The sequence below is a fragment of the Syngnathus typhle genome, linkage group LG1, assembly GCF_033458585.1.
Source record: "Syngnathus typhle isolate RoL2023-S1 ecotype Sweden linkage group LG1, RoL_Styp_1.0, whole genome shotgun sequence".
Lineage (NCBI taxonomy): Eukaryota > Metazoa > Chordata > Actinopteri > Syngnathiformes > Syngnathidae > Syngnathus > Syngnathus typhle.
The window spans coordinates 3,076,672-3,100,279 of record NC_083738.1 but is presented as its reverse complement, the minus strand read 5'-3'; the positions used below and the strand labels follow the sequence as shown (position 1 = coordinate 3,100,279).

At 47.1% G+C, this 23,608-nt stretch overlaps 1 long non-coding RNA gene across 1 annotated transcript; it reads left to right on the top strand.

Moving 5' to 3' along the window:
• Positions 1-13,739: 13,739 nt before the first annotated feature.
• Positions 13,740-23,108, top strand: LOC133163179 (uncharacterized). The gene is made up of 3 exons (XR_009716332.1): positions 13,740-14,987; positions 15,180-15,461; positions 23,033-23,108. It is a non-coding gene; the product is annotated as an uncharacterized LOC133163179 (long non-coding RNA).
• Positions 23,109-23,608: the final 500 nt, after the last annotated feature.

Here is a 23,608-nt window from a genome sequence, read left to right as displayed (position 1 = left end):
GCATTTTGTTTCCTTAGTGTTGAGAATGAGATGGATATTATGGAAATATCGTTCAACGGAGGTGAAACTAAGTTGTAATGAGGGTGCTGCAGAATGGAGAGAAGGGCCTTCAGAGTACAGGATTGTCTCAGAAAATTTGAATATTGTGATAAAGTTCTTTTTCGTTCTGTAATGCAATTAGAAAACCAAAAATGTCATACATTCAGGATCCATTACAAATCAACTGAAATATTGCAAGCCTTTTATTATTTTAATATTGCTGATTATGGCATACATCTTAAGAAAACTCAAATATCCTATCTCAAAATATTAGAATATCATGAAAAAGTATACTAGTAGGGTATTCAACTAATCACTTGAATCGTCTTATTAACTCGAAACACCTGCAAGGGTTTCCTGAGCCTTGAAAAACACTCAGCTTGGTTCAGTAAACTAAATGACAAGTATGGGGAAGACTGCTGATCTGACTGCTGTCCAGAGGACCATCATTGACATTCTCCATCAGGAGGGTAAGACACAAAAAGAAATTTCTCAAAGAGCAAGCTGTTCACAGAGCACATCCACTAAAAGTCTGTTGGAAGGGGGAAATGTGGCAAGAAACCAAAGTCACACATGTGCAAGTCTCAAGTAAGTCTCAAGTTTTAACTTTCAAGTCTCAAGTAAGTCCCAAGTCATTTTATTCTTGGGCAAGTCAAGTCAAGTCCTTAAATAGGTCAAGTCAAGTCCAAGTCAAGTCCTTAAATAGGTCAAGTCCAAGTCAAGTCACATTATTGCAATTTTACCCGCAGAATCTGATTTTAGTAACGTAAAAAGACAAGATATAAGTAACTTTAAGTAACCATCATTGTCCAATGTGTCTAACCTGTTTAAAAATTATGACAATAATTTGGATTTGCACTGTAATTACTGATAATCAGTAAAATACACCATGGAATCAAACAAAAAAGAAATTACTTCATACAATGATTGACAGCTCAATCTAAACAAATGAACGTCTGCCGACAGTGTCTGACACATTTGAGTTGCAAATATGAAAAAATAATCTGAAAAAAATCTGGAAGAAGAAACACATTAAAGAGCATTAGAAACCTTTTATGTTTCATCTGTAACATCTGGAGACACCAGAGCTCTATAAACTTCAAACGGACAAAGTTTGAAGTTGTCGTCCGGCTGTCTGAAATGTTTCTGTTGCATATCTTGCACTGTGCTGTCCGTCCTTTGCAGTCATAAAGGTAATTACTAGGGGTGTAAATCGCGGGTTTTGTCACGATACGATATCATATCGATACAAAGAATCACGATACGATATTTGCCGATATCTTAAAGCCTGCTGTGATTCATTCACGATATAGTGCTCTACGATCGATATATATATATTTTTTTTAAATAAAAAATATAGAACAATATCTTGATTTATAACAATTCATACGCAAAATCAGCAAGGTACTGCAAACACTTTATTTGGGAAATTACAAGTGTATTGTAGTATACAAAGCGCTTATTTTAACACTGCACTTTGATGTCGTGGTTTTTCTTTAAATGTGCGGCGAGATTTGTGGTCCCTGAATATTTGATCACCGCATGGCAGGATTTACAAACTGCACGTGTCTTGTCCGTTGAGCCATATTTTCTTTGGAATCTAAATTGCTTCCAAACCAATGACTTGAAGCCTAAAGGGTAGCAAATTTCCTCGTCTTTTTGGACACTTTGGAGGTTATTAACTGAATTAATAAAATGTCGATTTAGAAGAGAGGCCATATGAGACTTATCAGGAACAACACTGTCACCAAAAGTCATAGCACTGGGGAAAAGGGGAGGTCTCAATTTATTTTCCATGGATCGACTGTTTTCCAGAATTTTTCGGCATCAGAGGAACAGGATGAAAATTTATCCAGAAAATGGCTGACGTTTTTTTCTGATTGCCTGTGTACATTTATTTCTGCATTGCCGAAAAGCAAGAAAATCACTTGGAGACTGGGGGAAACGGGCTTTCAAAATCAAGATTCAAGATTCAAAAGTTTTTATTCGCCACGTTTGAGCGTGCCAAAATGAATTTGACTTCGGTAAAACACACCCTCTGTTCAACATTTAAGTGACTAACAACACTCAGGACATGTAAAAAATGGCAAAAACAGTGTAGGCAAATTCAAAAAAGGTGTGAAGAGCAGGATGTTATTGCACAGTAATGACTCTGAGACTCTAAGAGTGGTGTGAGTTCATCAGAGCAACAGCCTGGGGGAAGAAGCTGTCTCTGTGTCTGCTGGTTTTGGCGTACCGAGCTCTATAACGCCGTCCGGAAGGGAGTGGTTCAAACAGACTGCAACTTGGGTGAGAAGGGTCTGTAGAGATATTCCTTGCACGTTTCCTGGTCCTGGACAGGTACAAGTCTTGGATAGATGGGAGGTTGATTCCAATGGTCTTTTCTGCAGTTCTGATTGTCCGTTGTAGTCTGTGCTTCTCTTGTTTGGAGGCCGATCCAAACCAGACAGTGATTGAGGTGCAAAGGACAGACTGGATGATGGCAGTGTAGAAGGTCTTCAGAAGCTCTTGCGGCAGGTTGAACTTCTTGAGCTGTCTCAGGAAGTACAGCCACTGCTGGGCCTTCTTCCGGACAGAGTCTATGTGGCCGGTCCATTTCAGGTCCCGAGAGATTGTGGTTCCCAGGAACTTGAAGGTGTCTGTGGAGAGAATAGTATTACTGCGGATAGTGAGGGGTAAAAGTGGTGAAGGGTCTCGCCTGAAATCCACTGTCATCTCCACGGTCTTGAGCGGGTTCAGCTCCAGATGGTTTTGGCTGCACCAGCGTATGCAAGCAATAGCACAATGATCGCTTATATCTGGGCTAAAAAACATCCGACTTATAATTAGCGGGAGCGTTTGTAAGGATAACATCTAGCAGTGTGGCAGAAGTAGATTTTGGGTTATATGTCGTGGGTTCAGATATAATTTGGAAAAGGTTAAAGCAGTGGTCCACAACCTTTTTTGCGCCACGGACCGGTTACATGTCAGAAATATTTTCGCGGACCGGCATTTAATAAATATTACAATTATAATAAATATATAAATACGATGAAATAAAATGATACGACTGACATAAAAACAAGTACAAATGACAAAAATAAAACTCACTTACGTTGAATTAGTGCAGTGCTTCTCAAATAGTGGGGCGCGCCCCCCTTGGGGGGCGCGGTGCTATTCCTGGGGGGGCGCGTGTGACCCTGGGGAACAGGCTTTTTTTTTGGCAGTACTAGAATAAAGTGTAATTGCGCGTTTACTACAGCAGGTGGCAGTGGCGCTCTCATTGTTACTTCTGTCACGTTTGCGACAGTGCAACATTTTACGACTTACAAGACAAGTTAGGATAGTCACGGTGGGGAGGGGGGGCGCGAATAGTTTTCTTCTTGCTAGGGGGGGGCGTAACAGAAAATAATTGAGAAGCACTGAATTAGTGGGAGCACTGAGTTTGACGTAATTGAAGACAATGACACCCGAAGTGATTAAGGTTTGTCTTTTTTTGCAGGATGCTTGGTCTCCATGTGTTGAAGCAGTTTTGAATGCTTCATTGCCTGGTTAGTTAGCCTGTCGCCACATATCAGCTTGGCGGCCTCGACTGGGGAAACATGTCACGTGACCGGGACGAGTGTCTTGACCTGAATTAATTGATCGTCGATAATTTTTTTTTTCTGTGCGGCTTGGCGGCCCGGTACCAAGTGACCCACGGACCGGTACCGGTCCGCGGCCCGGTGGTTGGGGACCACTGGGTTAAAGCGTATGTAAAGGCAACTTTAACATGTTTAAACAAACACTCAGAATCTTCGATTATATTCACCTGTATCCAAATAATATTATATTATTTGAAATAAAATTGCATTCGTGAGCCAAACGCAGGTCAATTTGTGTGTATTTCTTGGTCTTTCCTGCCCCTGTCATGAACCGCGCCATTCTAGAATTACGTCATGATGGCGCCGCGGATGGCCGCCACGGTGAGTCGCCCTCTGTTTCTTTGTCTTATTTTGTGTATTTTCTGTGTCCTCTGCTGTCCATCCCGGATCACTTTTACCAGAGAAGCGCTGTTAAACATCGGACAGTCTTCTTCTGGTATTTTCTCTCTGATTCAGACTGTTTGTCGGAAATTTTAGCCGGAGCGGCGGTGCTATACAAGCTAGCGCGACGACGGCAAAGCGGAAAACGAGCCGGAGCCCTCGTAAAGCTGAGGCAGACAGGGTTCCGTTCTGCCCTACCGTCAATTTATCTGGCGAATATCCGCTCCCTAGTGAACAAGATGAACAAACTGCTGCTCCTCACTTCAAGGAACACGGACTTCAGCAGATCCGCCGCGCTGTGTTTTGTTGAAACGTGGCTTAGCGAACGAACCCCCCACCACGCCGTGGAGTTAGCTGGGTTTCGGCTAACGCGTGCAGATCGCAGTGCGGAGCTCTCCGGAAAATCAAAGGGAGGTGGTCTCTGTTTCTACATTAATGAACATTGGTGTACTGATGTCACGGTGTTGAAAGAGTTTTGCAGCCCTCTCCTAGAAACACTTTTTATAAACTGCCGGCCGTTCTAGTCACCACGGGAGTTCTCCTCGATCGTCATGGCGGCTGTTTACATACCACCACACGCACGTGCAAGTGAAGCCACGCAGATGCTGGCTGACCAGGTGACAGACATGGAGAAACGTCTACCAAATTCACTAATCATTGTTCTGGGTGATCTTAACAGGGCAAACCTCGCACATGAACTCCCCAGATACAGACAGCACATAACGTGTCCCACCAGAGGGGCACAGACACTGGACCACTGCTACACTGTGATTAAGGATGCATACCACTCTGTGGCTCGTGCAGCTTTAGGACTCTCGGACCACTGTCTAGTTCATCTGATCCCGGCCTATAGGCAGAAACTAAAAACTTCTAAGCCTGTGGTGAGGACTGTGAGGAAGTGGACAGCGGAGTCAAAGCAGGACCTCCAAGCCGATTGGGGAGTTTTTGAAGCTGCAACTTCAGACCTGCATGAACTCACTGACACTGTCACATTATACATCAGTTTTTGTGAGGATCTGTGTGTGCAGACTAAGACCTTCTGCATGTACAACAACGACAAACCTTGGTTTACACCGAACCTCAGGAGGCTGTGCAAAGTCAAGAAGGAGGCCTACAGAAGCGGCGACCGCGACCTGTTCAAGCAGACCAGAAACACACTGAACCGAGAGGTCAGGAAAGCCAGGTGTTACAGGGAGAGACACTTCTCTGCCAATCCTGATCCCTCAACAGTGTGGAAAGGTCTGAAGAGCATCACGGGCTTCAAGAAACAAACCCCGTCCTGTGGAGAGCCCAAGGCTTGCTAACCAGATAAACAGGTTCTACTGCAGGTTTGATCAGTCCTTCCATACAACAGGACCTCCTGCAGAACAATCTACAACCTCCCCTCACAACCGCTCTGTCCACACCTCCATCACCGTTGTCACCGACTCTCTCGCTGATGCCGCGCCCGCACTCCAGATCCGCGAGGAGGAAGTGTGCCAGATGTTCCGGAGACAAAAGATCAGGAAGGCACCGGGCCCAGACGGCGTGTCACCTTCCTGTTTGAAAGTCTGTGCTGAGCAGCTGGCACCCACCTTTGCACGGATCTTCAACCGTTCCCTGGAGCTGTGTGAGGTGCCCTCGTGCTTTAAGAGCTCCACCATCGTTCCAGTGGCCAAGAAGCCCGCCATCACAGGTGACTGAATGACTATCGACCCGTCGCACTGACATCTGTGGTCATGAAACTTTTCGAGAGGTTAGTGCTCAACCACCTGAAGGATGTCACGGGGCCCCTTCTTGACCCCCTCCAGTTTGCCTACCGGGCAGGTCGGTGGATGATGCGGTCAACATGGGACTGCACTACATCCTGCACCACCTGGACACCCCAGGAACGTACGCCAGGATCCTGTTTGTTGACTTCAGCTCGGCGTTCAACACCATTGCTCCTGACATCCTCCAACAGAAGCTCATCCATCTTGCGGTGCCTGCCTCCACCTGTCAGTGGATCACCAGCTTCCTGACCAACAGGAGACAGCGTGTGAGGCTGGGGGGTATCACATCTGACACCTGGACCACCAATACTGGCGCTCCTCAGGGACGCGTCCTCTCCCCACTGCTCTTCTCTCTCTACACCAACGATTTCTCCTCAGGTGACTCTCCTGCGAAACTCCTGAAGTATGCAGACGACACCACACTCATTGGACTGATCCGGGACAGTAATGAGACTGCGTAGAGACAGGAGGTGGAGCGGCTGGTCCACTTGTGCAGCCAAAACCACCTGGAGCTGAACCCGCTCAAGACCGTGGAGATGACAGTGGACTTCAGGCGAGACCCTTCACCACTTTTACCCCTCACTATCTGCAGTAATACTATTCTCTCCACAGACACCTTCAAGTCCCTGGGAACCACAATCTCTCGGGACCTGAAATGGACCAGCCACATAGACTCTGTCCGTAAGAAGGCCCAGCAGAAGCTGTACTTCCTGAGACAGCTCAAGAAGTTCAACCTGCCCCAAGAGCTGCTGAAGACCTTCTACACTGCCATCGTCCAGTCTGTCCTCTGCACCTCCATCACTGTCTGCTTTGGATCGGCCTCCAAACCAACCAAGGGAGACGAGACTCAATACAGGCTGGTTGACCTTCTGCCCACGTGGTGCAGGGACAACAACCTCCTGCTGAACGTCGACAAGACCAAGGACATTGTTGTGGACTTCCGGAAGGGTCACACCCAACACCTGCCGCTGACCATCGACGGTGCTGTGGTGGAGAGAGTGAGCAGCGCCAAGTTCCTGGGGGTGCACATCAGTGAGGATCTCTCCTGGTCCACCAACACCGCATCACTGGTGAAGAAAGCCCAGCGCCGCCTATACTTCCTGCGGAAACTCAGGCGAACGAGCGCTCCTCCGGCCGTCATGACTACATCATACCGCGGCACCATTGAGAGCGTCCTCTCCAGCTGTTACGCTGTTTAGGGTGGCGGCTGCACTGACTACAACTTAAAGGCCCTGCAGCGCATAGTGAACACGGCTGGTAAGATTATTGGTGCTTCGCTTCCCTCCTTGAAGGACATTTACACCTCCCATCTCACCCGCAAGGCGACCACGATTGTGAGTGATGTGAGTCACCCCGCTCACTCTTTGTTTGATCTTCTGCCCTCTGGGAAGAGGTACAGGAGCCTGCGCTCCCGCACCGCCAGACTCTCCAACAGCTTCATACTCCAGGCTGTTAGGATCCTGAACTCGCCCCCCCTTTCTGCGTAGCGTCCTGTACTTTGCGCTATGCTTACTGTCTGCTGTACGTACACTGGCTCAGTTTTGCTCCTCTTATTTATTGGGTTATTTGTTTATTATTTATTCATCCCTCATTTTATTTATTTATTATTTATTATTTATTGTTTGTGCCTTCTTGTTTTTATTTTGTGTCGTCTACTTGTATGTTTATCGTATACTGTGTCTCGTCACCGTGAGATGGAGGAAACCGAATTTTGGTTTCTTTGTGTGTCTTGACATATGAAGGGATTGACAATAAAGCTGACTTTGACTTTTGAACAAAACAAGCACAGACTGCACTGGACAATCAGGACTGCAAAAAAGATCATTGGAATCAACCTTCCATCTATCCAAGACTTGTACCTGTCCAGGACCAGGAAACGTGCAAGTAACATCTCTACAGACCCTTCTCACCCAGGTTGCAGTCTGTTTGAACGACTCCCCTCCGGACGGCGTTATAGAGCTCGGTACGCCAAAACCAGCAGACACAGAGACAGCTTCTTCCCCCAGGCTGTTGCTCTGATGAACTCACACCACTCTTAGAGTCTCAGAGTCATTACTGTGCAATAACATCCTGCTCTCCACACCTTTTTTTGAATTGTCTACACTGTTTGTACTATGTGTCCTCTGCATCCATTGCAGCCTGGTCATCCTGGAAGAGGGACCCTCCCATTTGTGGTCTCTTCTCAAGGTTTCTCATTTCCCCTAGTTGGAGTTTTGAGTTTTTCCTTGGCCTCTTGGGAGTTTAAGATCAGGGGATGTTTGAGAATATTTGCCATTTTTCACATGTCCTGAGTGTTGTTAGTCACCTAAATGTTGAACAGAGGCTGTGATTTACCGAAGTCAAATTCCTTGTTTGGTACGCTCAAACATGGCGAATAAAATCTCTTGAATCTTGAATTCTGGATCACATGGTACCGTGACATAGATGATAGGACTTCCCCCATTGTTTACCGATTGATAACACGAAGATCCATACAATTTCCTGTTTTTTTTGTCTCAAATACTTCACATACAAGCATAATAGAGACAATGGAGCCCCCCCAAGTTCACCCACCCCCCTCGAAAGTTCCAAGACAGAGCCGTGCAATTGCCAAAAAGGAGATTCTTGGGGTATGAAAATAATAATAATAATAATAAAATGTTACCTTTATGTTATTTGAAAAATTAAAAAGTTTAGGCTTATAACTATAGGTGTAACTTCGGTAGTAACATACTGTGTACAAAGGGAAAATAAGAATCAGCACACCAAAGTAATTATTGTTCATGGGTTTTCCCAGTCCTAAAAATAAATTTTTCTACTGTTTTCTACCCTATAAAAAAATATGTTGCTGAATATATTAATAAAAGAAATTTTGTTTGCAACTTTCTTAGAATTTATTAAATTTGACGCCAAAAACAATATCAGTATGTAGCCATTGATTTTCTCCCGATCCGGCTGTACCTTCCGCGCCTTCGCTTTGCGATGCTTCAGTTGCTGGGGTACTTCTCACTGGTTCAAATTGGTAGCCTTATACCCCAAGAAAGAAATCATACTCTTCTTCATTTTTGTCAGAAGGTGAAGAATCATCTGAAGGAGATTCGTCGGACGACATCGCTTCGCTGTTTGTAAATAAAACTAAACAAAAACGACATCGCTTCCACTTCTGTATCCGCCATTATGCTTACATGGGCTAACTAACTCGGCAACGCTCGGCCTCCTATAATCTATGTCAGTCACTTCGGCAATTTCCGGGATGAACTTCAACGATCACATACAAACCGTTGATTTTTCATCGATTACTCCTCAATTTGCAATTTTATTCAAAAATTAACAACAGTTTCCAAAAACACAAGTCCATCTTTATCAAATACATTTTGGGACCCCATAGTGTCTTTACATGCCCTTTAAGAGCATCAAATTGTTGAGCAACCATTTCCGGTGGGTTAATCATGTCCCAGTTCAAATCACCTAAAAGAGTGAACTCAGAGGAGATGTGTGGGGCGAAGAGTTCACTGAGAGTAATTAAAGATGAGAGAGGGGCAGAAGGTGGTCTGTAGAAGACAGCAACAGAGAAGGAGAAATTGAAGACAGTTTTATCTTTACCACTAATAAATCCAGTATCTTAGGGACAGACTTTGACAGGGAAACAGAACATTGCAGATGGTCTTTAACATATAAACTTTATATTATAAAGCAACACCCCCCCCCCCCCCCCTTTTGGTGGTTCTGTCCTGATGGAAAACATTGTAACCTGGTATAGAGATGACAGAATTGACAATATTTTTTCTAAGCCATGTTTGTGAAATAGCAAGAACATCAGGAGTAGCAGTATGAATCCAAGATTTTAACAAATCAAATTTGGGTAACAGGCTGCAAATGTTAATATGTTGGAAACGCATAGATGTACGATCATAAAAATCAGCAAATGACAAATTAGAGACATTCTGATTAAAAATAGCTGGACCTGGGTTTGGATGTATATTGCCTGACATAAGCAGCATGAGAATAATCAAAATGTGCTTAAGCACAGAGAAAAATGTAAAAAGTATTGCAGTTTTCTTTCCATAGGAATTCTGCATATAATAGAAGGGGGAATCAATGAATTGCTGCAATAAAAAAAGGAATAAAACGGAGAATGTAGTCCAGAAAAAACAGGAAGTCCTGTATTTTTAGTGATCCAGAGAGTAAGAACATCTCTGGGGAATAGACTGTAGTCCATCGTGCCACCAACATAGGAAACTATGGCTGGCCTGTGCGAGTGACTGCCAGTGACCATGCTGGAATGATCCAGAGCAAGCAGGTAGATAATCGTCAAAGAAGGCCAAAAGGCCGTAGGTAAAGGTCTGTCGTGACACATGTTGAAAGTGCACAAGGCACTAAGGCACTGAGAAGGGTATTCACCTTTTGGAGCAGGCGTTCCCGGCCCACCCAAGCAACCGGGGTCCTGACGCCGTCGTGGGGCCCGAAACAGCCGGGCGGAAAAACCAAACTGTGTGTAGCAACAGGAGTGTTTCTTCCTCCCAAACAAATGCTCCCAGGGACCAGGGGGAGCACAGCACGAAGCGGACATCCAAGCCACTGCAGGGCCGGAGGACAACCGCCCAACACACACCCCCTCTGGGCGATCAACCCATCCAAATGGCCCGCGTCGGTCCGATCCCCCGGCGGACTCAGAAGCTCGACGCTCACACAGCTCCCGACTTGGTCCCTGTCGCACTGGCAGACTTCGGTGTCAAGGACACTAGTAATGTGACGATGGTGCCGTCCTTGTGCGGGAACAAACTTTCTCGCGGCCAACACTTGAAGCGCACCTTAGCTGCGTCGCCAGGGGAGACGGTTTCGTCCCCTATAGGGTTCCTCCCTTTAGGGTTTCTGGCTCCAATTACCATCCAAGGCAGGAACCTTCTCAGAGAGTTGAATTCTGAGACATTGGAGTGGGACACCCCATTGCCTGAAGATAAGTTAGGGAAGTGGGAAGCTTGGAGAAACTGGCTTCTAGAATTGAGGCACTCTCATATCCCTAGGATGTACACAGACATCTGCCTAACCAAGGCTGAGTGAGTAGAATTCGATGTCTTTAGCGATGCATCTGTGAAGGCCATTGTGGCCGTAGCCTACTTGAAAGCCATCCAAGAAGACACAGTAAATGTTGGATTTGCCAGGGCAAAGTTCAAACTTGCCCCTCAATCAGACCCGACCATTCCCAGTCTTAGCAGTGGAAATGGCTGAGCTGATACAGGATGAACTGGATCTATAGCTGGATGCCACTAAGCTTTACACTGATAGCAAAGTTGTCCTTGGATATATTTACAACCAGTCCAGACGGTTCTATGTGTACGTCCATAATCGGGTCCAGCATATACACCAGTCTACCATCCCTGAACAATGACACTACGTGAACAGCGAAGACAATCCGGCTGACTTAGTGTTAGAAAAATGTATATATATGTTATCATGCGTTCTCTAATCAATGCTTTACCGCAATATTACTGCAATATATGCTTGCTGTTTGGCCTTGCTGTTTTTATGATGTACCACAGAAGAGAGAGGTTACAGCTGGGTTCGACAGGTCGCAGCTGACAACTCAGCAAAATGAAGACACCTACCAAGACAGTTCCTTTTTAACAAAGACCCTTTTCATCTGATCAACAACATGCCTCATCGCTATCTCGCACCCCCCAATGAACCTACAAGTAATCACTCATGTTTCCTGATTTCATCAAAGACACAAAGAATGGTTGCTGATCACTCATACTCCTCCTCACACTCTTCCATATCAGTATGTAACACCTTGTGATTTTTCTGGTTACGAGACAAAGCCCACGTGCTTTCCTCCTTCCCTTTAGGGCCTTGTCTCATTTTGTGGGTAGGGCAACCAAATAAAAAGAGCAGGAGTGCATACAGATAGTTAGTGTAGTGAGATTGTTGTAAGCGATCTGTACTGCACTCCTCGCGAGAAAAGAATTAATATTCCGTCTCACTTGTGGTTTGTTTGCTGTTGCTCTTCTCTCAATAGTTATTCAGTCAGCAAATTGAACCTGACACTTGGCGTCACAGTCTGTTCCAGCAGCAAAACACAGACAATGTGGTTCAACGTACCAACCTTCCTGCGCAAGCCCTCTACTCAGCCAGACCCAGCTCAGTTATTCAGCTTAGTCTCACCGGAGTCAGATGCGCAGGTCCGTCCAGTTGTGAAGAGCTACATCACCAATCTACAAGGGAAGGTTCTCAGCACAGAGCGCTTTGAAAGGTTCTCCACATTCTCCAACAACCCATTGTACTCCTGATTCATATAGCAAGATCATTCAAGACTCCGATAGGCAAGTGTAAGTGATGGCATCACTGTGACTTACCTCGCAGAGTCGATGAGCTTTCCCAAACAAGAAAAGTCATCATCAAAGCTGTTCAGAGGAATACCTTTGTGAAGGAATTTGAAGCTCTGGAGAGAGGAAAGCAAGTTCCGTTATACAGCTGCCTACACTCTCTCAACCCAGTCTTCCAAGATGTCCTCCTCTGCCTTAGAGGCAGACTGAAGAATGCGGATATGGCCATTGAACTAAAGAACCCTGTTATTCTCCCAAAGCAACACCACGTGTCCTTGCTTCTCACCAGATACCATCATAAGATAAGATAAGATAATCCTTTATTATTCCCTCAATGGGGAAACTCCTATGTTAGCAGCAGTACATATACACATATATTAACATATACACACACACACACGCATGCGGGGAAGGGGGTAAAAGATTTTAAAGAAGTAGAAGGTATATATAATTAAAAAAATATGGACAGTGTATACAAAATACACAATACACAATATGCAGTGGAGATAAAAAAAATATTAGATAAAAAAAATAGTGCAAAAAACAGTGCAAAGAAAGCAGGTAAAAGAGTGTGAGGTAGACAGATATTGCACATAGTGTGATTGCACATATGGTTATTGCACGTTATTGCATGTTATTTTGTCCGTTAGCTACGGTGATCGGCCTGGTTGTACAGTCTGATGGCAGCAGGGAGGAAGGACCTGCGATGCCTCTCGGTGGTGCATCGTGGGTGACGAAGCCGGTCACTGATGGAGCTCTCCAGGGCTCTGACAGTCTCATGAAGGGGGTGGAAGACATTGTCCATGATGGAGGACAGCTTAGCCACCATCCTCCTCTCCCCCACCACCTCCACCCGGTCCAGACTGCAGCCCAGGACAGCGCCGGCTTTCTTCACCACCTTGTCCAGCCTCTTCCTCTCCGCTGCAGTGATGCCGCTGCTCCAGCAGACCACCCCATAAAAAATGGCGGACACCACCACAGAGTCATAGAAGGTCCTCAGGAGGCCGTCCCTCACTCCGAAGGACCTCAGTCTGCGCAGCAGGTGGAGTCTGCTTTGGCCCTTCTTGTATAGGGCCTGAGTGTTAACAGTCCAGTCCAGTTTATTGTTCAGGTGAACACCCAGGAACTTGTAAGAGTCCACAATCTCTATGTCCGTTCCCTGGATGTTCACCGGCGAGGGGGAGACTTTGCGCCGGCGGAAGTCCACCACCAGCTCCTTTGTTTTCCCAGAGTTAATCTGGGGGCGGTTCCGCCGGCACCAGTCCACGAATCTGTGATTCAGTTCTCGGTACTCCGTCTCGTCTCCGTTGTTAATGAGACCAACGATGGCGGAGTCGTCCGAGAACTTCTGGAGGTGGCAGATTGATGTGTGGTGGGTGAAGTCAGCTGTGTAGATGGTGAAGAGGAGGGGGGCCAGGACGGTCCCCTGTGGAGCTCCTGTGCTGCAGACCACCGTGTCAGACACACGGCCTCCTGTCATCACAAACTGCCAGTTGCCCAAGTAAAGCATCAGGGGCGTCATTTAACAGAAGACGCAAAACAAGCTGCAGGGCTCTGGATCCTGGGAGGCAAGTAACTCGTTAACTCAACTATCCACAAGTGCGTCATCTGTTACAGACTTAGAGGACGAATGCAGGTAAAACGAATGCAGATTTGCCTGCAGAGTACCTTACAACCTGCCCTCCCTACATGTATGTGGGCCTGGATGTCTTCGGACCCTGGGACGTCTCCACTAGATGCACCAGAGGGACGCCACCTAAGAGCAAGTGCTGGGCCATACAATTCTGCTGCATGAGCTCCAGAGCAGTTCACATCTAGATGATTACCTTACTGGACATCTCAAGTTGCATAAACGCGTTGAGGCGTTTCTTTGCCATTAAAGGAGAAGCCAAACAACTGAGGTCCGATTGCGGCACAAATTTCATTGGAGCCTGCAAAGAACTTGGGCTGAGTGCACATCAACCAAACAGCACGGTGCACCGGTACCTGCACCAACAAGGATGCTCCTGGGTGTTTAACCTGCCTCATGCTTCACACATGGGGGGTTCATGGAAGCGACTCATTGGGGTAGCCCGATGAATCCTTGATTCAATGCTCCGTGATCACAGCACTCGCCTAACTCATGAAGTTTTGTGTATACTAATGGCAGAAGTGACAGCAATTCTGAATGCAAGACCACTAGTTCCAGTATAAAGTGATCCAGACAATCCATTCATCCTCACACCATCAATGCTGTTAACACAGAAAGTCGGCATCCCACCACCTCCAGGAGACTTCACAGACAGAGACATTCTCACGAGGCAGTGGAGACAAGTACAGGCCTTATCCAACTTGTTCTGGAACCATTGGAGACAAGTGTACCTGTCAAAATTACAAAGCTGCAAGAGATGGACAGAGTCCTACCAGAACCTGCAAGACGGTTACATCGTCCTCCTCAAAGACAACCAAGCTGCCCGCAACAACTGGCGTTTGGCGGTGGTCATAAAGGCTATTCCAGGAACAGATGGACGAGTCCGTAAGGTGGTATTAAAGACAGCAAACCAAGGACAGGCAAATACTTACCTTAGACCAGTGACTGAAACAGTTTCACTCCTTCGTAAGGACCAATGTTTCAATCGTAGTTCTCAGTTGAGTTTAATGTCATGTCAGTGTAGTGACCTCACAGTGGTCAGGCAGGAAGTGTGTCGCCATAAAAGCAGTATGTAGATTGTATATCTATTTTGATATAATTTCCTTTCATAAAGGCAGTATGTAAATGCTTTTATTTTGATATCATTTCCTGTAACTTACCTACCCCTTCTTGCTGCGTTACGTCCTGCCTGTTTTCTATCTGTTCAAAAAGAGTTTCAACAAACTAATTTCTGACCGTGAGGGAAGCTAGAAAAAAAGTCGTGAGTAAAGTTTATTCTTAAATTGAGTAATTGTTAGATTAAGTTGGGTTTAATGTTGAAAGAGAAGGTAAATAATAGTTTAAAAATATCGTTTTTATTTACATGTATTTACATGCGATTTGCTAAAATGCTAATGCTATAAGCTATGCTAACGCTATGTGCTAAAAACAGTCAAACCTTGTTTTGTTGCAGTTTTCTCTCTTCCATCTTGCTGATGGAACCAGGGAAAACAACGTGGCATTGAGGAGAGGAGACGCCAAGGTATTCTTTAAGGACAAGAAAGGAAGATGCGTTGGTGTCACGTTGAAGAAAGCCTTATACATACCAACATACCCTGAAAGCATCATCTCTGTAAAACCAGTTACGAGTGATGGAGCCAAAGTAACATTTGAAGAAGGACGAAACGAACTGATGACCAAGGATGGAACAGTCTTCAGCATTGCGGAACAGTAACGACTATACTACGTGAGCACGGTAAATCCAAACGAACAATGTATTGATGAATCAATCAGTGACATGACGACCAAAGACGATGTGATGTTAACTTGTGATGTCCAAACATGGCATGAGATTTTGGGACATTGTAATGTTGATGATGTGTTGAAATTGCCAAGTGTGGTAAAGGGTATGTGAATTACGGGTTAAACAAGAAAACTAGAAGAGATTGTAATGTGTGTGCAGAAGGCAAATTCATAAACACAAGAAATAAGAAATCAGATGATAAAGCGAATGCCCCTCTTGCGCTGGTACACATTGACTCGTCAGGTCCCATTGAGCCAACTAGTCATGATGGTTATAGGTATGCCAGAGCATTCATTGTTTTGCTGTTAAAAATCTTTCTTTTTTAACTTCGTCTGAGGAAATACCGTTTTTTTCCGTGTATAGTGCGCAATATTTAACTAATCTATTGTCCTAAAATCTGGGGTGCGTATTATACATGGGTACAAAAAAATTTTTTAATTTTTTTTTTTTTAATTTATTTATTTATTTATTTATTTTTAAAGAAAGTCATGGTACAACAAAACCAACAACAGGACTGACCGACAAAGTCGTGGAACAAAAAGACAGGGTGACATTACCAAAGACAGGAACAGAATGACAGTAACACATGCAATGATCCAACGGTGAGCGAGGGGCAGACAGGACTTAAATACAAAACACGTTACATCGATTGAGGTGACACAGGAAGAGAGGGGTGACGCAAACAGAAACTATGGCAACCTAGACACATAGCAAAACTGGGGACGAGACATGACAAATCTCCCCCGAAATAAAACTCACCTTTCTTCTTGTTTGTTGTCAATCGCGCATCGCATTCAGCCATCCTGCCCAACACACTTAGTAAAATTCATAATTGACGACACATCGTTTGATGCGATGGTGCAATCCTCGATGGTGTGTTATTGTCAAATATTGTTTGTTTTTTAATCTCCATCGCGGACCAGACGTCATACGGAGGCCGCCATTACAGATGCGCAGAACGGTTGCGCAAGACACGTCAGCTATATAAAGAGCGAGAGTTCAGTTCTCCACCTATTAGTTTCAATTCACAGTTTAATTAGCAGTTTCAATCAGCAAATAACAAAATGCGTATTACAGGTAATATTTTATTTCACAACACTTTGCCTTGTTCCTTTCGTCTCTGCTGTTCATTTCAAACACGCTCCATACGACCGCAATGCTCTTGTATCAGACGCTCGCTCGATCACCTGCTAGTTTGCCGTCTGTCACAATGTACCCTACACAAATCCGAAACATTTGTTGCGGCTCCGAGTCACGACGAGGGGCAAGTTTTGGTTTCCAAGGGTGTTTTTATTCCTCTTCAACGTCTCTCCCATACAGAGCCGCCTCTTTCCCGTGCGCGCACGGAGCGCGGTGGTGCGTTTAGGGGCAGTCGGAGAAATCAACGGCAACAAAAAAAATGACATCCAGCCTAGTTAAGACCATACCAAAGACTATAAAAATGGGACCCATTGCCTCCCTGCGTGTGTGACAATCTTTGGGACTTAAAAAAAAAAAAAAAAAAATTTTTTAAAAATTCATAAAAATTGGGTGCCTATTATACATGGGTACAAGCTTTTTTCCAGCATCAGCGTGCCATTTTTAGGGTGCGTACTATACATGGGGGCGCACTATACACGGAAAAAAAACGGTATTCTAATATTTTGAGATAGGATTTGAGTTTTCTAAAGCTGTATGACATAATCAGCAATATTAAAATAATAAAAGGCTTGCAATATTTCAGTTGATTTGTAATGACTCCAGAATGTATGACATTTTTTGTTTTTTTAATTGCATTACAGAAAATAAAGAACTTTATCACAATATTCTAATTTTCTGAGACAGTCCTGTCATGCATGTAGACAAGGTGGCTGATTTTTGTTCTACTTTTGAACCAGTACCCAGAGCTACTATTGGATATGATCTGATTGAGTGGGTTCAGGACTATGGAAAACAGCAGGATGACAGAGCATCTCCTGTGAAACAGTTTTTGAGTTGGCCTCCAGAGTCTTTTTCCCACAGCCCCATTGAGGTCTTGATGAAGGTTTTTCGAATCCTATTGATGTCATAGAGTTACAAACACTCTGGTATCCATGTGTGTGGCATTGAGTCGTAGGCTTTCTTGTAGTCAATCCTGGCAGTAATCCCTCGTTTATGTCAGGAAGCAAAGGCAGGGCAACCAAGTGCAGCACAATCCTTTATTGCCAAAGGGGAAATGGAACACCGGACCTGCGGTCGGGCTGGCGTGGCAGAGCACAGCGCGTAGGAGTAGTCGGAGGCAGGCAGGCAGTCGAAGGACGGGCACGTTGTCAGGACCGGCGGCGAGCTGAAGCGTGGTCGAAGGGCGAGCAAGTTGTCAGGACAGGCGGCGAGCTGAAGCGTGGTCGAAGGGCGAGCAAGTTGTCAGGACAGGCGGCGAGCTGAAGCGTGGTCGAAGGGCGAGCAAGTTGTCAGGACAGGCGGCGAGCTGAAGCGTGGTCGAAGGGCGAGCAAGTTGTCAGGACAGGCGGCAGGCGGAAGCGTGGTCGAAGGGCGAGCAAGTTGTCAGGACAGGCGGCGAGCTGACGCGTGGTCGAAGGGCGAGCAAGTTGTCAGGACAGGCGCCGAGCTGACGCGTGGTCGAAGGGCGAGCAAGTTGTCAGGACAGGCGGCGAGCTGAAGCGTGGTCGAAGGGCGAGCAAGTTGTTAGGACAGGCGGCGAGCAGAAGCGTGGTCGAAGGGCGAGCAAGTTGTTAGGACAGGCGGCGAGCAGAAGCGTGGTCGAAGATCACGGAAGCAGGTGGCTACAAAGATCGGTCCGGGGAAAAAAGGCAGGAGTATCACAGGCAGGGTAAGCAGACTAACTGACAACCACTGGCAGAACACAGAGAGGATAAGTAGGGGACCTAACGAGCTGTAGCAGGTGCTGGCAATTCCCTGAGTAGGGTTTGGCTGGAAGTCAGGTGACGCGGAGGCGTGACAGAACCCCCCCCCCAAGGGACGGCTCCCGAGCCAGAGCAGAAGGCCCTTACCCCAAGACCCGCGTCGATCAATAATCCGACAAGTCTGAGTCAGAACACGTCGACCAAGCCCCATCCTCAGGCGGCATCACCGCCCATTTCCCCCTCTCCAGCCGTGGCATCTGGAAATTCCGACCAGGGGGCCGGCACGGGAACCGAATGGGTCCCTACCGGACTACTTTGAGCAGGGAGCCGGTCAGACCATAACTCCCCGCCCTCCGGAGCAGAAACCGGCTGCAAACGTCGCAACGGCAACCGAGTAAGGGCCCGGGCCATACGCCGCGGCTGACGTCGAGACTGGACCCGCGGCCGCTGTCCCCGGGCTGGTGAAGCGGAGGGCTGAGAGGCAAGGGCACGGGCTGGAGTCGGATAGCGGGCCCGGGGCAGGGACTCGCGACAGGTGGTAGGGGGCAAGGAAACCGTCCCCAAACGGATCGCTGCTTGGCAGTTGCCCTTAGGTCTCTTCTGGCAAGAGGCCACCCAGTGACCCTCACCCCCGCAGTACAGGCAAAGCCTGTCTCTGAGGCGCTCCCTACGCCTCTTTGCCGAGAGAAAGGTGCGTCCTATCTCCATCGCCTCCGGCCAGCCGGGCTGGGTGGGAGGAGTAGTACAACTGTGCTGACTTACGTGGACAGGGTCCCTGGCTGAAGGCCGGTCAGGCGGGAAAACCGGTGCTCCCCCTGACACCCGAGGTGTCGGGCTGATGTCACGATGACGGGGGGGCGGAGTCACCCTCCTCTCCTCGCGTCGCCTTGTCCGGATCCGCCGGTCCACCCGTGCTGCCAGGTCCATGGCCTCCTCCAGGGTCTGAGGGCGCTCGTAGGACATTATCTCGTCCTTGATGTACTCTGCGAGTCCGTGGAGGAAGGTGCCGACGAGAGCCGGGGTTTTCCAGCCGCTATGACGCGCCACCGTCTGGAACCGGATGGCATACTGGGCGACAGATCCTCTGTTTTGGCGCAGCGTGATGAGCTCCGTGGAGGCGTCCTCCAAGGCGGAGCCCAAGTCAAACACGCGCAGGATCTCCGTTGCGAAGGCGTCGAATGACGAACAGGCGGGTCCTTGCCGCTCATATTCGGCCGTTCCCCACAGCCACGCCTCGCCCGTCAGGTGAGTAAGCACAAAACCCACCTTGGCTGGTTCCGTGGCAAATGTGACAGGCTGGAGGTCAAACAAGACACGGCAGTTAGTCAGAAAAGCCCGGACATACTTGGGGTCGCCGTCAAACCTCGCGAGGTTACAGAGTCTGGGCTCCGGGACGTCCACGAGTTGCCCGGGCGCCGGGGCAGGACAGGGCGTGGACATACTGGTGGGCTGATCGGCGGGGCTGAGTGACACGGTCGTGGACAGGGCTCGTGCAGATTGGTCTGCAGCAGCCAGAGGTACCAAGTCTTTGAGGTCCCTGATAGCTTCTACCAGTTCCTGGTGGAGCTGATGATGCTGCTGGAGCTGCTGTTGCTGCTGCTGGAGATGCTGTTGCTGGACGATCCTCGTTAAAGTCGCCATCTCCTCTGTGGTCTTGCTAAGTCCCCACTCCGTGGTGGTCAGGCGGTCCAGGTCTGAGGGATTGTGCGCTGGTTGCATTTTTGGTCAGTTCGTTCTGTCAGGAAGCAAAGGCAGGGCAACCAAGTGCAGCACAATCCTTTATTGCCAAAGGGGAAATGGAACACCGGACCTGCGGTCGGGCTGGCGTGGCAGAGCACAGCGCGTAGGAGTAGTCGGAGGCAGGCAGGCAGTCGAAGGACGAGCACGTTGTCAGGACCGGCGGCGAGCTGAAGCGTGGTCGAAGGGCAAGCAAGTTGTCAGGACAGGCGGCGAGCTGAAGCGTGGTCGAAGGGCGAGCAAGTTGTCAGGACAGGCGGCGAGCTGAAGCGTGGTCGAAGGGCGAGCAAGTTGTCAGGACAGGCGGCGAGCTGAAGCGTGGTCAAAGGGCGAGCAAGTTGTCAGGACAGGCGGCGAGCTGAAGCGTGGTCGAAGGGCGAGCAAGTTGTCAGGACAGGCGGCGAGCTGAAACGTGGTCGAAGGGCGAGCAAGTTGTCAGGACAGGCGGCGAGCTGAAGCATGGTCGAAGGGCGAGCAAGTTGTCAGGACAGGCGGCGAGCTGAAGCGTGGTCGAAGGGCGAGCAAGTTGTCAGGACAGGCGGCGAGCAGAAGCGTGGTCGAAGACCACGGAAGCAGGTGGCTACAAAGATCGGTCCGGGGGAAAAAGGCAGGAGTATCACAGGCAGGGTAAGCAGACGAACTGACAACCACTGGCAGAACACAGAGAGGATAAGTAGGGGACCTAACGAGCTGTAGCAGGTGCTGGCAATTCCCTGAGTAGGGCTTGGCTGGAAGTCAGGTGACGCGGAGGCGTGACAGTTTATCACGGATAAAAAAAAAGAAGTGAAAATCCCAATGATCATCACATATACATCTGGGTGTGGTGAAATTTGTCCTCTCTATTTTATCCATCCCCATGTGATTTTGATACTGCCCCTGGGGGAAAGGGGAGCAGTAGCGGTGCTGCGCTCGGGAATGATTTGGTGATCTCACCCCCCTATTCCAACCCTTAATGCTGAGTGCCAAGCAGGGAGGCAATGGGTCCCATTTATATAGTCTTTGGTATGACCCGGCGGGGGTTGAACCCACAACCTTCCAGTCTCAGGGCGGACACTCTACCATTAGCCACTGAGCTGGTCCATAATTGGTTCCAAGACCACCCGCAATAGATGAAAATCTGCGAAGTAGTAACATTTTTAACATACATTTTTTTTGGTGTTTCAATAAATGTATATTAAACCATATAAGTCAGGGGTGTCCAAACTTTTTGCAATGAGGGTCAGATTTGATAAAGTGAAGGGGCCCGGGAGCCAATATTTTTTTTGGGAAAACTACAAACATTTCATGCAAATACACACTGTTATAAAACAAATTTCATTGTCACAATTGTCTATATTTATCAAATGACAAAAATAACCAAATATAAGCCACTCAGGCAGATGTGAACAATTCTAAAAACACAAATTCTGCCTTTCATTCATATCTGAAGAGTCCGATAACATTGAACAAACTGTATGAAATACCATAAATTTACATGAGTTTAATTATAATAATTATTTAATTATTTAAAATTATAAAATGATTATTATCGTGAATAGTTTAGATAGGAGTTATAAGTAATGCAAATTTGTCTGTTATTATTAAAACTTAAAACAAGTACATTTTGCTCTTGTCATTTAAAATAGCTTTCATAAAGTAATAGTGTGTCACGTATACAGGTTCAGTATTAGCATGGCTACTTCGTAGCTTGCTTTAGTAATACCGTATTGGTCCGAATATAAGACGACCCTGATTATAAGACGACCCCCTCTTTTTCAAGACTCAAGTTTAGGTGTGTAAATCGCGGGTTTTGTCACGATACGATATCATATTGATACAAAGAACTACGATACGATATTTGCCGATATCTTTAAGCCTGCTGCGATTCATTCACGATATATCGCGATATAGTGCTCTACGATCGATATATATATATTTTTTTTAATAAAAAATATAGAACTATATCCTGATTTATAACAATTCATACGCAAAATCAACAAGGTACTGCAAACTCTTTATTTAGGAAATTACAAGAGTAGTAGCCATAGTACCAGCCCAGGAGCCGCGTACTAGTTGTCGCCTCCCCGTTTAGACATGTAGAATCAACAAACATATTGGAAATAGTTGTAGAAGAAGAAGCTGCAGCAACTTTTATGTCAACCAATCTATTTCTACTTTAAACGTTTGTGTCATTTTGCATATTTTTTTATGTTTTCCTAGAGATAGAAAGTGTACAGCAAAAGTCAAGAACGCTTTTGATAATAGAGCGAAACAATTGCTCATCAGTTTCAGAAGGTATAGGTTTTCAAATGTTAGTATGCGTTACTTGGACAAAAGAACTATGAAACCAATAGCTTGAAGAACTGTAAATGGTAGAAAATATGGTGTTGGTGGCCCCTATCCAGTTATAACAGCATTCAGTCTGATGGGAAGGCATTCAACAATTTTGCAACCCTCTTTGGAACGTGTGTGTCACGACTCGCCCCAATCATGTCCATATTGTGATAGTGTCTGTCCGTCGGTTTGTGTGCTAGCCCCTCCCCTCCTGTGTTCCAATGATCAGTGTGATCATTCTCACCTGCTTCTCATTTCCAGTCTTGTATTTAAGTCCTGTCTCCGTGTCACTCCCCTGTCGGTTCATTGCTAATGTCACCCGGTCCCTTTGTCTCACATCTCGTTCAGTTTCTGTTGTTGGTTTGGTCCGTCCCTGTCCGCGCCCAGTGTTCCTGTTCCTGTCGTTTGGTTTTCCTCGGTCTGTCTGGAGGCTCACGGTCAGATTTTATCCTTGCCCAAGTATCCAAGTGTCCAAGTGGACTTCTGTCTGTTTGCTGGCCGTGAGTCTCTATCCTGTCTGTGTCTTCGTTTCCCCACCTGACTCCCTTCCAACTCCCTTTCCCTTCAATAAACCCTGGTCCAAGCTGCACTTGGTCGCCCTGCTCCATCTTTCACTCCCGATCCTGACAGAATGAACCGACCCACACAGCGACCAGCGCTTGGACCCCCCTCCACCACCAGTCCAGGCGGCGTGGATCCAGCGGCCGTCACCCCGCCGGTCTTCGGAGGCGTGTGCAGTGCGGCTGCCTCCCCGATCCCTCCCGCCCCTTCTTGGACAGTTTTGGGTTGTTGGGTTTTTTTTCTCTTTTTTTGGGACGTCAGGGGCCGTCCCTTGTGGGGGGGGGGGGGGGGGGGGGTTCTGTCACGACTCGCCCCAATCATGTCCATATTGTGATAGTGTCTGTCCGTGTGTCTGTGTGCTCGCCCCTCCCCTCCTGTGTTCCAATGATCAGTGTGATCATTCTCACCTGCCTCTCATTTCCAGTCTTGTATTTAAGTCCTGTCTCCGTGTCACTCCCCTGTCGGTTCATTGCTAATGTCCCCCGGTCCCTTTGTCTCACATCTCGTTCAGTTTCTGTTGTTGGTTTGGACCGTCCCTGTCCGCGCCCAGTGTTCCTGTTCCTGTCGTTTGGTTTTCCTCGGTCTGTCTGGAGGCTCACGGTCAGATTTTATCCTTGCCCAAGTATCCAAGTGTCCAATTGGACT